The following is an 18,697-nucleotide window of genomic DNA, read 5'->3' on the forward strand; positions in this document are numbered from 1 at the left end:
TGATGTGCAGTACACCTCAGCAAAGACAACATAAAATGGACAAATTAAAAACAAAACAAAAGTTGAGCTGATCAACTGTGCGATAGGCATGACAATCTCCTCTTTGGATCTTTGTAAATAAGACAAAGGCCAAGGCAGCCGTGGGGAACAGAGTGATGTTCACGCCCGCTGGGCTGGTTAAAACACCATGGGCGCCTGGCCTCCACAGAAGAGGAGGGGTGGAGCTTTATTACCATGTCAATGAGAGCCAAAACAGCCATGCTTTATATTCTCCTCGGCAGCTCTCGTTCGCAAACCACCGGCACCAGCGCCTCGGTCCAGCAGCCCAGCGTGACAGCATCCCCCACGCCGCCGTTCGTCTGCCGGGGCCGTATATCGAGGGGGGTGGGGGGGTTGCAGAGCCGGGCTCAGGAAATGACATTTTTAATCTGCGGCGTTTGGCCTGCTGGGATGATCTAAAGTGGTCCCGGGGTATGGGAAGTACACTGTAAATCTGACCGGCACATTTCTCAAACGCATGACAATGCAGGGGGTTAGACATGTGCAGTCCCCACTGCCCCTTCTCTGCGACAGACAGACTGCACATTTGTGAGGATCAATGCACATTATCTTATATTAATGCGAGTCAATTGCAGCCTAAAATATATAAAGAGCAGCAGATTGTGTGTGTGTGTTTTTTATCTGTGTGCCCCTTGTGTGCACTGTAAATAATAACTCGAAATTACATGAAACATTCTGAAAACAACTCTTTTGCCGTACCATGGCAAGAAAATACACCTGCTCCCAGCATCTAATTAGCTGAGCAGACGAGAGGCCGTGGCCATAAATGATAAGCTCAAGCACAGCATGGTTAATTATCTATAAAGTCATTGGCATGGCTATAATCATTAGAGAAATGAAACAAGCTTAGGACAGTTCTTTTGGTGAGAGCACAATAGTGGGACTGTTATGAAAAAGAATGAAAAGCTAGTGAAATGGCCCGGAAAAATATACATACAGGCCATGTTCCTTTCACTCTCCTGACAGCTCTCAAAGCCTGTGCATTTATTTCAATCAAGCTCAGGACTGTTAAATCGGCCGTGCACAGCTTAATTGAATAATTGTGGCTATGCCTGAGTGGGCACAAATACATTTGGCAACTAGATGTGAGCCCTGGCCAGTTCCATTAGAGTTGCACAATGACCGACTCTCTCTCCCCCTCGCAACGTAACCACCAACAACAGCAACGTGTATGACGTCAGATGAATAAACAGGTGTGGACAAACAGACCTCGTCGAACGTAGGCTAGCATCAAGCATCCACGTTTTTTTTTGTTGTTTTTTTTTCTGACCGGCACACCACTGAGGCTCTAAAAGGTTAGCGGAGACTGTGTCTGAGCACTGAACCCATCTGAGAAATAACGAGGTTAGCCGGGGCCCTGCTCCACTCTCCCACTGAGAAGCTGAGGGCACAGGAAGGCAGGCAGGCGAGCCTCCCCCCCGGGGCTCGGCACAAAAGTCATTTACACCCACACCTCGGCAGCCGCCACACTGCGCGCTTCCATCACACGTATGACCTGCGCCGGGCTTTGGGAAGAGGCCCCCGCTAGGCTCCTCAGATTGGAGAACAGTCCAGTCCAGTCCAGTCCAGTTGAAAGTCCAAAATCTGCTCCTCCGGCCTCCGCCCAGAAACCCAACGCTCTCCTCGAAAAGCTACATGAGCGACGCAAACAGTGCGCGCGTGCGTGTGTGTGTGTGTGTGTGTGTGTGTGTGTGTGTGTGTGTGCGGACGCCGTCTTCATCAGAGGGGGACTGGCAGAGGTGCATATCAAGCGCGCGAGACGGCGGACAGAGAAAAATGACAGGGAGAAAAAAAAAAACCCTCACACTTATAACAATGTTACCTTGATAGAAAAGGCACAGAACCTTTTAGAAGCGTAGCAGATACGAAGGCTTGCTGAGCCCAGCTAGAGTGATTCATTCTGCTCTTATGGGAAAAGGTCACTCGTGTTTCTGACGAGCATTTTTATCTGTCTCTGTGGCAGACTTTTTCTTAAATTACCTCATTATGTTCACTACAATATAAAGTGCACGCAGGGGACCTGTGGCCCTGCACCCAGATGCTCTGGCCACCCTGCTTATGCACCGTCACAGCCCTCCTCCCCTGGCTACGCTCCGCAGCTGATGGGTGAGGCGCTCTGTTTTTCCAGCTCCCCTAATCAAGAGCAACCTTTCTCAGATCCCCTCTTCTGATTTAGCCCCGAGTCCCACTAATGATTCACCAGCATGTCCAAAGGCACAAAGGGAGCAGATGCATTTTGATTACTGTGTGACGCTTATAAAATACACTGTTAAAAATATCTGCTGAGCTGCCTTGGTTTCATATTTGAAAATATATAGACAAATAAATACAGTCTGCCAGATAATAAATTCAGCCGAGATCTTACCAACAACAACACAAAAAAAAAACAGTCTTCATATTTTTTTTATTATTAAACGGTAGTGTTATTCAACTGATGCTGCACTGGCTAATAAAGCACTGGCACATATGGTAGACACATATTTTAAAAAGCCTAGCTTGTCTTTTGAAGAACCCAGCAATGCACCTTGCGAATGCACCTTTGTTTTCTTAAGGCTGTTTTCTGTCTAAAGCCATGTTTGATTTATATTCTACATGTGTTTTGAGGCGAACCGAGAGAGATAAGCAGGTCTACCGGGTGAAAGGCAGAGGCGAGGACTACTTGACCTGAGCGAGTGAGCGCGGCCACAAACAACTCATAATGTGCAAGTGGTGAACATGTGCTAATTATAGGGTGCTGTGAGGCAGCCAAAACCAATAGCACATATAAGCGTTATCAGAAAACAATGATAACCACCCTGGCCATCCAGGCCATCATTAACCTCTCCCTGACCCTCATTCAGATGCGCAATCCATGGGATTCTGGGGATTAGCTTCACATTATCATAATTAGGGTCAGCGATAGACAAACAGCGCGTAAATAACATCCAGAAGACAATATCATCGCAGAGATTAATCAAACTGTTCTGCTACAGCAAATCCCCCTCCCCATATTCTGCACTGTTACAAAGACAGTGGACAACACAAATGGAAATGTGTTCCTGTCTTGGCTTCATGGGAGGGCCCATGACATAATTATGGAGGAATGCATTCCCTCTGTGCCGGCAAACTCATCTGTAAGTTAAATATCTGCCCCCGGATCAAATAAATGTTCATGGTCTGTGCAAAATTCGCCAAGCTCAGTGTGTTTGTGGAAATTTAAATTCTCATTTGGATTATGGCCCGAAAGCTTCCGACAGATAATAATTAGCAGCTTCCTGTGTATTTGATTGTCAGATAAGGCCACCTGCATGAGCTATGAGTCTCCACTTAGCACTATCCGCCCCCTTAGCACTGCATTTCATTAAAGAACGTGTCATCTGCTCATCCAACAGAGACAAATATAAACTGATACTTCACCTTCTGTAATGTGGTCTTTGAAGGATGCAACATGAAAAGACCATAAACTCAGTGTACATATTGCTCAGCGTTGCATGCATTTCACCACAACACCATTAACAGAGCATAAATCCCTGACAAATTTGAAGCCACTGCTCACAGCCATGATAGACCCAAATACTACGCTTCATCTATACATTAATGTTGATGTTTAAGGAACACAGCAGCATCTGAATTCATCAGCTGCTGTGGATTATGTGGGTGTTTTCAGTGTGCCTGCCCATGGATCGTAGTCTAAACTATAGCAATAGCATGCGGATAGAGTTGAGAGAAGTGACAGACAACATTTTCTGTCAACGTTAAAAGACAAACAAATAAAACAATACAGACTGTATATAAAGGGTGCCGCTGGTATTTTATTTACAGCAGCTAACTATAAAGTTCCCACTGCTACTTGGCATCTTCCACTAATGGATGCGGTGCAGCAAAAGTGAGGCGGCACCAGAAAGTAATGAGTGAGCATTCACATGTTCCTGAGAGGACGGCCCATCATTAGCAAGTTGCTGAGTGAGAATTACTGTAGCATTATTAACAAGACACTTCAAACAGTGAATTGATCCACAAGGTTGAAAATATAATCTCCAAATCTACTTATTTAGGGCTCTTTAGAAGTGCTAATTAGAATTATTGATTAGATATCAAAATGTTAAAGTTTAAGTGTGAACTCCCAAGCTCACACTGGACCCACAAACTTCTCTGAAGGACACTCTCTGCACTTTCCTCCCGCACTGAGGACATTTTGTGGAGCTAGTATGCATGCGTTGCGTGAATGTTGGAGCTTGTCTAAAATAACAACCTCGCCTCCATCTCAGTATGCAGCCTCCTTTAGGAATGCATCTGAAGGAAGCCCATCAATGTGAATATTTCCGCGGCTCTGCTGAGATGTCTCCGTGCGTCACACTGGCAAATGAGTGACAGAGTGGTGACAGGATACAAATGCGAGGCTTCATCGCACTGGGCACACACATAAACACTCGCCGCCCCCCCGGCTGCACTTTGAATTGCTAATTCATTTGTGATGAAGACGATGGGAACGAGCCTTGAGAGGGAAAGCGTGGGGCAACACAGCCCGCCATTCGGCTTGCCTCCGCGTGGAGTCGTCCTTTTGGTTTGCTTTCCCGCCCCCCCCCCCCCACTGTTAGCGGAGAGGATGGACACTCTGCAATTTTCAGAAACATTGATAAGGCACTGGGAGCCCGAGGACTTGCGTATTGGGAGGAAAATGGTCAGTTAGCATTGGTGGACTGGCTCACCACAGAGAGGCACTGATTGATTTTCCATGTGGGAGACACTGAATAACAGCAATGCACATCTGCTGAGGGTAAAATACAGCAGCATTTCACATAGTAACTTCTGAAGGGCCAAGTCCCGCAATGCATGCTGGGAGAAAACCCTGACATAACAAGAGACAGATGCAAGCTGACAGGGTGCATCACATGTTAATTTGATACGCCATTTATTTTTATCAACATGCTTTGATTCTTTATATAGCCACCTTCAGTAATTACTGCATTCAGACAAATTCTGAGCCACATAAAAGAAAAAACACCAGTTGAATGAACAGTCGAAGACAGAATCTCATCAACACTCCACAAAGAATCTGGGCATATAATGAAGACATCAAATGAGATCTAGTCACAAGAAAACGTATCAAATTCAGTTCTTTCACTAATTAATGACTGGTCATCAATGGCTCATTTCTGGTGGACCAAATGTTTACCTTGTATCTAACAAATTAAGAGTTGTGGTTTGCAAATGTTTATGGTTATTATATTTATGGTTAAATGTATTTAGCCTAATATTTGTTTTTTATTTAGGCTATATGACTTTACTTTAAACTGTTAATTTTAACCCTTTGACTGACTGCTCAACCGTTTGGTAGAGCACACTTTAAGACATCATATCTTACCAAAAAATCAAACTGTTTTAAATTTAAACATATGGAGCCATATCTACCACTTGAGCACTACATGTTAAGCACAAAATATTTGCTCAATACCTCTGTAATGTCGAAGGCCACACCTTCTCATCATACGCAATTTAAGAAATAAATGTACGCGATTTCGGCCACTTCGGTCACATCTACAGTACCAAGTTTTTAAAGGTAAGACTTTTTTTTCTTCATTATTATGTAAAAATTAGGTGGAATAACACGTGTATTAACTTACATTAAGAAAAAAAATATTTTCATGGTTAAATAATTGTTCTACCAAACGGTTGATGTGCCTGTCAATGGTAAAAGTCAGGTCCGTATACTGTAGATAATACTAGAAAACATGACAAAGTTCATGAATTAATCATATTAACCATTATATACTGTTTTAAAATGTATACTACTACTGTTAACACAGCATATATATGTTTAAAAAGAATGCATCCGCATGAAATATATCAAATATAGGCTTATTAGCTATGCTAATCGATGTTAATTCAGTGCAATTCAATACATTTTGGTCTGTACCATGAAGGGGAAACTGATTCAACTATATAAACCATATATTTTCTGAAAGCTTAGACCCTCAGGATGTAATCTAACATGACATGAGACATGTCCCACCCTCCTCATTAGTATGCTGCCCAAGCATAATACATTGGGTATTGGTAAATAGTGTTTATGGCTAATACCGTTTTGGTATCATGTCATGAGGAGGGTGACAAATGTCAAAACCCATGTCAGTTCACATCTTGAGGGTATATGCTTTCAGACAATGTATGGTTTAGGTGGTTTAATTAGTTTTTCCTCCATGGTACAGCCCAAAATGTATCAGCCATACGCTTAATTTACCAATACCCAATGTGTAATGCATGGGCAGCATACTAATGAGGAGGGTGGGACATGTTTCATGTCATGTTAGATCACATCCTGAGAGTGTAAGCTTTCAGAAAATATATGGTTTATATGGTTGAACCAGTTTTTCCTAAATGGCACAGACCCAAAGGTATCAGCCATATACCCGATTTACCAATACCCAATGTGTTATGCATGGGCTGCATACTAATGAGGAGGGTGGGACATGTCTCATATCATGTTATATCACATCCTGAGGGTCTAAGCTTTCAGAAAATATATGGTTTATATAGTTGAATCAGTTTTCTCTTCATGGCACTAACGAAATGTATTATGTGTACACGTTCTTCACCTAAATCCATAGAATCCCATTCATTACAATGGTAAATTTACTTAAGTGGTCTGCAGGTACAGGCATGAGTTTGTTTCTTGTTAACATGAATTATCTTAAACTCTGGGACCAGGGCTACAAGATAATACCACTTTTTTGGGGAAAAAACTGTTTTCTTTCAGTAAAACACAATAATCTCATGCCAAAGTCAGATAACTGACTTTTACCATTAACAGGCACTTCAACCGTTTGGTAGACGTTTATAGAAATTGAATGGGAGGGTCCTTTGAAAAAAAAATCACATTTTTTTCATACTACAGCCTAATCGAGCAAGATAAAACAAAAAAAGGTTAAAGGGTGCTAATGTAATGTTTATTAATGTAATTTTTAAGTTTCTCAGGATAAAAGCATCTGCTAAGAACCATAAACATAAACATAGATTTGTTGCAGTTGTGTTTGGAATCTTCTAGAGAAAAAGGCATAGCATAAATTAGTTTTACTTGTGACTCATCAGTCATTCACCTCTCTCGGCTCCAGAATGTTTATGAGTGATGTTGAATCCCTGAACAGTGTCTCAATGTGGGAAAAAACATGCACATGCATCCTAATCTATCATTGCCAGGGGGTGTCCATATGACGTCTTCAGAATGAACACCTTCATTTCATAAGCTCGTTGAAGCACTGGATTGCACTGTATTGAATGTGAAGTGAAAATGATAACTGTTCATATTTAACTCACACTCAAACATAATACACAGAAGCCCCATCACCTGGTAGCTATTTACAAATATTCTACTGGAGAGCAGAGCGAGAGAGAGCGAGAGAGCGATAGAGAGAGAGAGAGAGAGACAGAGTAAGAGTGGTGAGGAACTCCACTTTGAGAAAACGTCGTCCTGCATCACACAGACCCCATTACAACTGGGGATTAGAGGCTGCGATGGGGATATGTGTTTGCAAAAAGGGATGGCACTGCCCTCTGATGAGGCATAAGAGCACATTAAAAGAGATTCCCACAAGCATTTAAGCTTTTTATGCCAACTCCAGGCACGCCAGGCAGGGGGGGGGGGGAACTACAGAGAATGCAAAATAATCAACCTTCACCTCGGTTTCTAATCTCCATGACTCTCCATGTCAAAGCTGCTAAATTGCATTAAAATGAACTTAATACACTGAGACCTGACACAGCCAGCCTCTGGAGTCAGGCAGTGGTGTCTGTTTATGGAGGAGTATAACCTACTGTAGGAGGTGACGGGAGGAATTTAACTTCATCTGAGACTGACATCTCTCGGGGAAGTGCCTTTATACGAAACCTACTGATTACTAATCCATAAAGCCCAGGCCCCAGTCTGTATCATAACATATCTTCATAAATGAGCACTTATAATAAATGATCCCAGTCAGACAAATCAACATCTCCCTTAGCAAATCAACATCTCCCTCCCTGTTCTTTGGTCCCTTGATTAAAATTTACTTCAATACATAATGAATCATAAGTGGCTCTGTAATGTATTGGAAATTACAACGAAAAATCATTAGTATTGATTTTTGCTTGAAGATTCTAACAGCAATGCAATTACTTAATACTTAAAATTTATTCAGAACACTTTGCAATACATTACAAACATTGACATTAATAAGTGAGAATGAATGAAAGAGGATTGCTGGTGCAGAGAATTGAAACACTTGCAATTTTCAACAGTGCTAACAAAATTCAGAAAAGCAACCCAATAAACCATATGAACTCCTGGCTTTGAACTTGTTATGACTAATAAAATTGACTACAATCACACATTCATGTAAATTTTATGCATTTTGATAATGGTGGTAGACCTTAATTAAAACAAGACTCGATCTTGTTTTTTGCTAAATATGATGTAAACACTACTAAATTGGGCAACTCACAAATATCAAGCAGAGATATTAGATTGGGATAAAAAAAAAAACCCTCCGTAAGAGTATTGTTATATCCTTACACCTGTAGCATCACAGTGAATAACAGGTGAATAGATTAATTCAAAGCATGCACCTCTCCACATCTAGTTTATTCCGTCAGTCAAAAGGGACTCTGCTTAACATTCCAACCATGCGGCTGCTGGCTAGTTTTTAAAAAGAAATGTCAGGTCATTATAGATTGCAATTTTTGCCAGGGTAAAATGAATACATGAAACCTTTATTACCCACAAGACATTCTGGGAAGAAGGACCGACACCTTCAGAATAATTCCGCTCCCTTTCTTTTCCTGGCCTGCCTGGCGGATCACACACTTTCCCAGCCCTCGCTGCTTTTACAAGTTCTAGGGCCTGTCATGTCAGGGTCAGGCTCTAATCACATAAGGGCTTGATCAAAGTGTCAGGAGGAAGAGGGGAAGAACACAAGGCCTAATTTCTCACAGGGTAGGGATTAATGCTCACCACACCCTCCATCACTGCCATCCCTCACAACCCAGGCAGGGCCCCCGCACCCCCCTACAAAAGTCTTCTGCTGACTTTGAGCAAGAGCGACAGCTCGCCAACCTGTTGCAATCAGAAAGATTAACTATATAGGGAGCACCCGAGACTCCATATGCTCTCGCAAGATAGATGGTGGGGCAGATAAAAGTTGGGGAGTAAATCACTGCAGAAGACACCTCTACGGTCAGTGATCAAAAGATCTTAAAGTTGGTGCACGTGGCATGACTGCCAAAGGGGTGAGGAAAAAAAATGTTTTTCAAAAATCCCCTCACTGGTATATCAGTATGGGTCGTCTTACTGACACCCCTGCCAAAGACTTGGTATGTGTCTGCAGGTTGGTACATGTCATGCTATTCCTTTCAGCCATCGCTAAACAGCCATAGGTGTAATTGTGGACTGTAGAGACACTACTAAGTCAACGTAAGATCAGGCTGAAACTAAGATGATATGATGGAATCAAAACAACCTAAAGTGGACAAAAGGGCCTCTTACTGTGAGTGGCTCGATAAATTCCATTTGGAGGGAAATTCCTTATGTAGCCAAGCATACAATATTGAGTAACTGAACAAATTAAATTAGGGGATCAAAAGTAAACCATTGTTTGTAGAGTGTGTGTGTGTGGGGGGGGGGGGGGGGGAGACATCAGTACTTATATATTTTACTGGTTTCTTCAAATAGGCTTATCAGACATCCCAATTGTTACATCACATTATGATCTTGCTGAAATTATTGTACCATCTTAACCAGCCTAAACTGTGTTACTGAAATGTCCTGTTTGCATAAAACAAACATGTCAAGGTGCAAAAAAAGAGTTTAAGCTGGCAGACAAAGAAAGTGCTTAATCTTTACTTGAATCCAGGATTCATAAAGCATTATAAACGCATTCCTAAAGAGTTATAAAGTTGATAATGCTTTATTAATTACTATGTTATAGTTATGGTATAACACATGCATAATAAAGCTACTTTTACTTCTTGATAATGGCATGATGACATATTTGCCTTATGTTAAATGCTGTTGGTAGTGCTTAAGGAATAGTGCTGTGTATACTGTAGTGCTTTATGAATGCAGTCATGTCTATTTACAAGCAGATATACAGTAGACACTGGTGCATTGTGATTACTTAATAAAGATGTATAAATGTGTTTGTAATGCTTTATAGATAAACTATAATGTAGAAAATGGCTGATTTTGGTGCTCTGCAAACTTGCTACATAATAACAAATTCAAAGTCCACAGTCCACATTTCTTCAGGCAGTTCTTATCATCTTGTCTGAGACTGCAGCCTCAGACAGCAACTGAAATTTGATTTGCTCTATGTGCATGTGTGACACCGTGAGGGTGCATATGGTCTAATCTGGGGAATTCAGGATGGAAGTCCAACCATATTTTATGTATTTATTTATTTCATTGGGTGAGGATGCTTATACCTCACTCATTAAAGCCCAATCCAACCTCTGCCCATCGCCTTTCGCATACAATTCCCAGTGGCATCTGCCTATCACGGCAGCAAGTATATAGCTCTTGGCAGCAAATACAAGAAGGCCTTCCAAGATGAGTTTGATAACGATAGATAGAAAAAAAAATGTACTGCCACAAGGAGAAAAAAGTTTCAGCGAGTCTCTCTTAAAGCAAGTCTCAAGCAGTGACAAAATCTAACCTGACAATCCAACAGAGAAGACCATTACAGACTTAGCAGAGATTATCATCACCCTGCAGTTGAGAGAGTCACGGAGTTGTTCTACATGAGGCCAGCGGACACCACCGATGGAGCTACCGGTGTCAATGAGCCCCTTGACTCCCTTAGTTTGCTGCTTGACTGAGCATGTGCTCTTCAGTGGGGAAGAAAAGCAAGGGGAATTGCATGTTCATGCCACAGATAACGCAGACTGGGAAGCAGCGGGAGATTTTTTAGCTTTTGCCAATTTATCTCTGTGGCAAACTGTTTCCCAACTTGTTTTCGTTAAGTATCCTCCAGATTATACTTCCTCTATCTTTCGGTTTCCTCCGCCTATGGAGAGGGAATTTTGATACAAATCTCCCCCTACCTTCCTCCCTCTCACGGTGTGATACTGTGGTCTCAGGAGTGGCTTTTACTCAAACAGCTCACAGTGTGTGGCCCAAATATTAGCCAAAGACACTATGCTGGTTGTGAATAAGAGAAAGAGGGGAATAACGCACAGAAAGGGCCGTCTGCTGCCAAACTCGCTACGAATTCAAGTGACTTCACTGCACAACTCCACAGCGCGTTGCCTATACAAAACACAGACATGCTTCCACCATTGTTATCATTGGTGTGCATAATTCATCCAAAACTTTCACTCCGATGGAAACATAGTCGGCATAGTCACCCACTTACACATTCGAGGCAGGTTTGCCAAGGTGGTCCCTCTTTTGCTCTGTTTCACACCTTTTGTCTGAAATACCCTGCTCTTGTGTTGTAATGAGATGCTAATCCTGGGCGCCTTATTCCACTGTTTGGGTAAGAAATACTTTTATTTATGCAATATCCGTACACGTGTCTTCGGAGATTCTGTGTTCCTTCTACCAGGCCTGCATCAAAAAGAGCAATGTTAAAGGTGACCTCTTCTGAGTTTCATTAGGCTGTGCATATGGAGGGCTTGTTATGCATTTTTCATTGCGTCTGTCAGAATTTTGAACGCTTCTTTCATTTCTTAATGAAATTAATGTTTTAATTAAACATGTAATGGTTTTTGTAATGCTGTTTTTTGTTTTGCTCTCATATTTGTAACAATTGAATGCATGGGTAACAACTACAGACTATGGCTAGCAAACTGAACTAACAAGGTGTTTTTGTATTATTCATTTTCACCGCACATCTATTCTTTTCATTTCTTTTTCACACTACAACAAGAGACAACACAAAGAGTGCTGGAACAAAAATACCATTCATCTCATTAAAACTCTCCAGTTCTCCTCTTCCGAACAGATGTATTATGCCTGGCTCCACACAGGGATCCACGGGATTCATCTGGAGAGGCTGACCACGCGGCGGAGCACATCTGGCCTATTCGCAGGGCTCACTGCAGGTCAGGTCCAGAGGTGGCTCCGATTTAGCAGCGGAGGCAGCTGGTGAGGCAACCGGGCCGGACGGCGAGCGCCAGAAGAATTCCCAGAGACACCCTCTGTTCCCGCAGCGCGCTCTCCCTCACACCTACAGAAATAACGTCCACCCCCCGCGGCAGAGGCAGGCAGCAGCCAGGGCAGCTCTCCCTCCCTCCCTATTCTTATCCTCCATGTGAAGAGCAGTGAGGATGCTTAAAACAAAGGCCAACGTCCCAGTGAGCACAGGGATTAATTGCTTATATTGATATGCATTGAGTATCAACTGTACCCTAATGTTGTATTTGTTTCCCAAAAGAATAGGCTATGAAGGTCAAAGGAGATGCTGCATAAAAAGCAGAGAGAGGGAGAAAGAGAGAGAGAGAGAAAGAGAGAGAGAGAGCAAAACATGGAACGCCAATGATTTGTTAGTAAAGCACTGTGACATTTATTTCTTCCCCAGACTTTCAAGCCCTGCACAGCAGAATGCCATTAACCATCCTTTACTCTCAATGTGAATGTCAAGGACACACGTAAACATGGCTGGGGATGCCATACCTCATTAATAGCCATATTTATTCTAAATGATGCCCTTATCAGGATGTGGGTAATGAAATGGATGAGATCACAAATGTAAAAAGATAGAGGCTTTTCAGACTCATCTGCACGACCGAAGGTGGACGGGCGCAGGATACTTTTGCATTCTCTTGGCAGGATATACATTTCAAATTGTGTCAAGATGCAAGATTAGAAAATCACAAACAGGCTGCAACCTAGACTAGCATTTACTTTACAGGAAATGGAAAACAATCACCGCATTTCTTTCACTCGTGTCTTTCCCTCCCTTTCCAGAACATTCTTCCATATCCAACAGGCTGGAAGCCAATCAGGCCAACAGCAAAGAGGTGATCCCTCACCGAGCTTAATCAGATATTCCCCAGCAGGAAAGTATTTAACTCTGCCTCTGATCTTAATAGATTCTTCAACAGCATCAGTGAGCCTATGATAATAGCTTGCATCATAAAAAAAAAAAAAAATGAACAAAGGAAATAAATGTGCCATGTAATGCCGCCTGTTTACTGCTACATTAACAAGTCGGGAAGAGCCGAGCTCAGTCCAACATCCAAGCCACTGTGCAAATGTTTCAACACCCTCCTTGTCCAGGTCTCGTAAATAAGACGGGCTCTCCACATTTGCGGGGGAGGGCGGAGGCACGACTCCGGGCAGTGGATGCTGTTAACGGGCGCGAGGTTCCCCTCTTGGGACGGAGGTGTTAATCGGAGCCATCAGGTCCTCTTCCTACCGGATCAATGTCAGCACAAATCTCAGATTGCTTTCCTGATGCGCGCCGAGTTATCTGTGATTCAACTTTAATAGGTTATTGAACTGCACAAGCATTTAGGGAGTGGAGCCGTATTTCAAGCTATTGACTATTAACTCCACACAACTTTCTCATTAGCATACATTAAGACAAACAAAATTAATCTTTACGCCGCTGTCAGGTGAGATGCCGGCGCAATGATCGAGCGTCGGCAAATTACACACCAAAACCAAACGGCGGTAAACAGCCTGTAATAAATATAGATATCCTCCAAATCGTCTCATTGCAACAGATCATTTGGGACATCGGCTCTCAACAGAGCCAGTGGCCTGGACTAATGTACAAGAGATTGAATCGTGTTCCAGCATGCCAGTGCGGTGCCATGTCCGACGAGGAAGGCGCGTCATGACGCAGAAAGCCCAGGGAGAAATGCTCGGGGTGGGGCCGGGTGGGCGCGGCGCATGGTAGCACATCATGGAGAGGCCCCAGCTGCTGCTGGCTGCCCTTGTGCTCGGAGAGCGCCTGGTACGTCCGTGAGGCAGAAGCAGAAATGTCACCCCTCCGAGTCTCCACAGACGGGCCCCAGATACACCCGTCACCCATGACAGGCACATGAGGAAGGGGGAGAGGAGAAGAGGGAAGGGGACCGGGGTGGCGTACGCGCCTTCTGCGGCGGGAACATGGATGCAGCCAGCCCGGGACACCAGCCATGACTGGAACCGGAGATGAAACACATGTCCCCCACACAGACTCAATTTCCAGCGCCATCGACAGACAGCAAGGACATCTGCAAGTCAAACGCCGTGCAGAATGACTACAGAGAATTAGAAACAGGACTGACCAGAGAGAGAGAGAGAGAGAGAGAGAGAGCGAGAGAGAGAGAGAGACGGCTTCTTAAGGTAGCCACTTGAAATTCACCAGCAAGCAGCCTGCTAAAACACGACCTGCCCAAAGTATTCCTGGCATAATTAAATGATAATGTATTCCACATAGTTTTCGCTTGCCTCGCACCCTTTCATTATTAGCATACCAAACCCAGCCTTGCTCGTCAGCCTGTTGACAACGATTTTTTGTTGGGCCAGTTGAAATAATGTGCCCCCTATGCCTTACCCCCCCTCAGGTCACTGCGTCACAAAAGACTGCACAATATAATAGCATCGTCATTATAAACAATGAGCACAAGCAATCAAACAGCTCATTTACTGAATGTGACTGAATTGGAAATGGGGGGAGAAGAAATATCATCAAAAAGTCAAATATCATCAAAAAGAGACGACAAACTGTTCCGTTGAATTACCACACAAAACATCTCACGCCCGGCGAGGACAGATGCTAATTGACTCTAGGCCTTCACACATCATACCCATGACAGGAGTTCAGAACTCCTGAATAAATAGAAAGTGCACATTTCATTTCCAGACATGACACAAAGTAATTTGGTCTCCTTTTAGCAGGTTCATTATATTGTGATATGGCACTTCATACTCATCATGGCCTAGCTGTGCTTGGGATGACACAAAAACATGGCAGCAAATCAACCCAGAGACACAATGAGGAAAAGCAATGCATTCTGGGGCCATGGGGTGAAACGATATAAAAGCCAAATATAATCAATCTCTGCTCTACAAAGCTAATGGTTGGACACCACTTCTCTCGGGTCACGTTCAGTATCTATTAGCACAGGAAACAATAACAAAAAATCTAATTATACTAATATTCATCAATATAAGAAATGCCAAACTAAACAGCATGACTCTCTTTGCTGTAGACTTTATATCACATCTCACTCTCACAGCTCTCAGTGAACCACATCACCATTTAGCATTCTGCTAGGACGCCAGAGAGTGGCACAGCAGAGCAGGAAACAATAGGAGTGAGGGCTCAGCACTGAGCCGGGGCTTTTTCCTCTGGCTCCCTCTCACCCTGCATAAAGCCACTCCTCGCGCTCGCCGCTCTCTCTCCACGCTGAGAGGCCCAGACAGTGGCCAGCGTGTGCCAGAGCCCCCTCACAAACACGTACGGGGAAGAGTGGTCCCCTCCCACGCCCAGGAATTATCCGACATACTGTACGAGCAGGGAGACAAAAAGACTGACTCATGTTGGGGATCATCACAAAGGGAGACCAGCAGAGGCTGGTGGCGCCAGGCTTGTTTTGGATCAATGTTAGGAATTGTTGAGTGTTTGACATGTATTGACATCCATAACAACAGACTTCATTACGCTTTGTTGATGCGTCATTGCCAGTGGTTTGAATTGTGTCAAGGTCTTTCGGCAGAACAAGAACTCCATTTCAAGAGTTACATAAAGATCTGATGAGCGGGTGCGCTCAGTGCTCAATGTATTATGGTGAACTTGACTCGCCATCCCAAGGAATTACTCGGTAGGTTCAGGTTTTCAGGTCAGCGGTGGAGTAGATCCTCGTTGCGTTTCGTCTCCGTCGAGATTGAGACGGGGGTGGGGGGGTTGTGGAGCTAGCCGCGGGGCACAGGGTCCAAGAGAGGAGTCGTGCTCCATCTTCACCCTGACGGCTGGGATCAACTCCCCAGCAGTACCAGCAGGAGGCAGAGCCATGAGGGCCGTGCCATAGCCATAACTCGAGCCCAACACAAGCCCATCGTCCAGACGAGCAGATAGAGCCGGCGTTTCATGCTCCGATAGCACACGGGGGAGCAGGATATGCACTGTGACATTTAAAAGTCCTTATAGTCGTCCTCCGAGTGCTAGTCCCGGTCAACATGACATTTCCATGCCGACGACAAAACAAAGACGTGCATTTTGTTTTAAACTCAGATCCATTTAAAAGGAAAACATACGCCGGGTCTCAAAGGTAAATGAACTAGCTATGCCTCTCATCTTTTTTCTCATCAGCTTTTTAAAAAAAACGAGAGAGCCTCAAAAAGCTATTATTGACTGTGGACTAAAAGCAGGTGTGATTCATTATGGCCCTCTCTGTGGCCATAAGGAGTTTGAGTGTGTCCCTTAAGGCAACACATCAGACTACACAAATAACAGAAAATGAAGAACACAGGGGCTAGGCAAAAAAGAAAAATTATTACATTCTAACATTTGAGAAAATAAGTACGCTTCCACAAGCTGTATTTTATATCAGTCAATTTCATACAACCAATGTAAGCCACATAATGTTTTAAATCTGTCATGATATACATTACGTATGCTGCTTTGGGTCTCCCATAGTCTAATGAAGTGTTTACAGCTATGCAATGGGTATAGATAGATATGAAAACCAAGAATAAACAACTACAGCAAGCACACCAAACAACTTCAGTTAGCCACACAAACTTTCCTACGTCACTTGATCACCAATAATGTTCCTCCTACTCACAGTGGAAAAACCCCTTCCATAAGGACGCCACCCGTACCCCAATGTTTACTCAAATTGAAAGGCTCCACTAATAGTCGCCTCTAGCCCAGTTCTCTCAGCATTGAATAACATGGCCAGCTTTCCAGCCCAAGCTCAGGCACAAGGTAATTAGTCATACAAGGCTTAAGGCCTGGGAAGCAATTGGACTGAGGAGTGTATCGATCCTCGGAGGACAAACTAAGAAAGTTGGGCCATGTTATCAATCTTGTTAGCACTCGACTCTTCTGAAACATGCATGACTCTTCACACACACGTAAGTACAAGCATGCACGGGTGCACGCACACACACACACACACACACACACTTCCCTTCGTGTAACCATGTTTTGCCAGGCAGCTTGTCACAGGGAGACAAATGTCTGTATGAGAAAACAGTCCCTGAGGTTAGAGGCGAGGTAGCCACTCCACATCATCACGCCATGAGGACCACTGGTTCTTTTCCCCCCCCTCTTTTCCTAAAACCATTTCTTTGGCTACAGATTCCTTTCCAATTCCAATCCCACACGGATAAACCAGCTTGTGAGTAAATCATGGAATCTGCATGTATGGGGCGTTCCGGCTCCATAATGTACGGATGCGATATATATATGCGGTCCCAGGTGTGGGGGCTGCTGGCACACAGGCTGTGTAATGTATGGAAATGGCATCTCTCAGGGCTAAAGAGGGAAATCAAATTGCTCGTGATCCAAATCTGTATCGCTGGGAGGACACATAAAAGATCCCTAGCCCTCAGCGTCTCCATCTATGCTGCTTCACCACACAAGACTGGTCATGGATAAACAGGTGAAATTGTATTCCTCACACATGAAGTGTGTGTGTGTGCGCACGTGTGTGTACGTGTGCGTTTCATGAAAAAAAGATCAACTGGGCCCCGGCAGTCGTAGCCGCGGCTATGAGACGGGAATGTTAATGCGTAGGCAGTTCAGCAGTTCAATAAGCTGTGGAGACCCACAGTGGCGGAACTGCGCAGCTAATTGACAGGCTGTTTGGGACGAGGCTCCAGAAAGGCGGTCACTTTCACGGTCCCCACTTCTCCGTCTCTGTCAGGAGGGAGAGGAGGCGGAGGAGGGGGACAGGGGAGGGGGGGGGGGGGGGGTGGGGTGGAAGGAGGAGGGGCGAGGAGGGAGCCAGACGCCAAACCCACAGGGGGACCTGATGTCACTCACACACACACATGCACACACACTCACGCCGGGCTCCGTTGCAGAGGGAGAGAGACACACACTACCCCACGAGAGGCGCACTGCCAGCCGAACACAAATACAACACAGAGCACCTGTTACTGCCAAACTTTTCACACATCATCACACACGCACCAGGGAGTGGCAGTGGGAGGAAGGGAGGGAGGACAGGCACAGAAGGGATGGTGCTGGAGATCTGGCCAACTCCAACCATCGCAAGCTGACCAGTGGCACAAACTACAGAAAGTCACTGCAGTCACACATCATGTTCAATATAGTTATCTCATGGTGAAGGACAAGCTGAGGCTATCTCTCTCCTTTTGAGTGTGTGTGTCTATACATATATACAAAAGTGTCTGTGTCTGTGTGTGTGTTATGGTTATGGTTATGGGACTTTGCAGACGCCTTTGTCCAAATCGAGTGTTATAGGGGGGAGAGAGAGAGAGAGAGAGAGAGAGAATTGCAAAATGCTCAAAGCTCAGGTTGAAGTGAAAGGCAAAAATAGGCACACATCCAAACCTCTCCTGGACCAGCCATCCTGAAACATTCAAGCCACCAATTAAAATGCACCTGCTTCGCAGAGTGGCCGCCCCCGTGCTGACACGACAAACGGTGTCTGAGGAGCCCTAATGCTCCAAGTGTTAACCCGAGGCTTTATGGATCCTTTCCGTGTCAGTCCCTGGGCT

The 18,697-nt window shown here is 44.2% G+C and overlaps 1 protein-coding gene across 1 annotated transcript in view; it reads right to left on the reverse strand.

Moving 5' to 3' along the window:
• The window catches only part of asic4a (acid-sensing (proton-gated) ion channel family member 4a), a 56,247-nt gene that overhangs the window by 33,365 nt on the left and 4,185 nt on the right, over positions 1 to 18,697 (reverse strand). The window lies entirely within an intron of this gene.

The sequence above is a fragment of the Alosa pseudoharengus genome, unplaced genomic scaffold, assembly GCF_046254945.1.
Source record: "Alosa pseudoharengus isolate Yale_2024_CS ecotype anadromous, Long Island Sound unplaced genomic scaffold, YU_APseudo_1.1 YU_APseudo_1.1_scf_3, whole genome shotgun sequence".
NCBI classification, from domain to species: Eukaryota; Metazoa; Chordata; class Actinopteri; order Clupeiformes; family Clupeidae; genus Alosa; species Alosa pseudoharengus.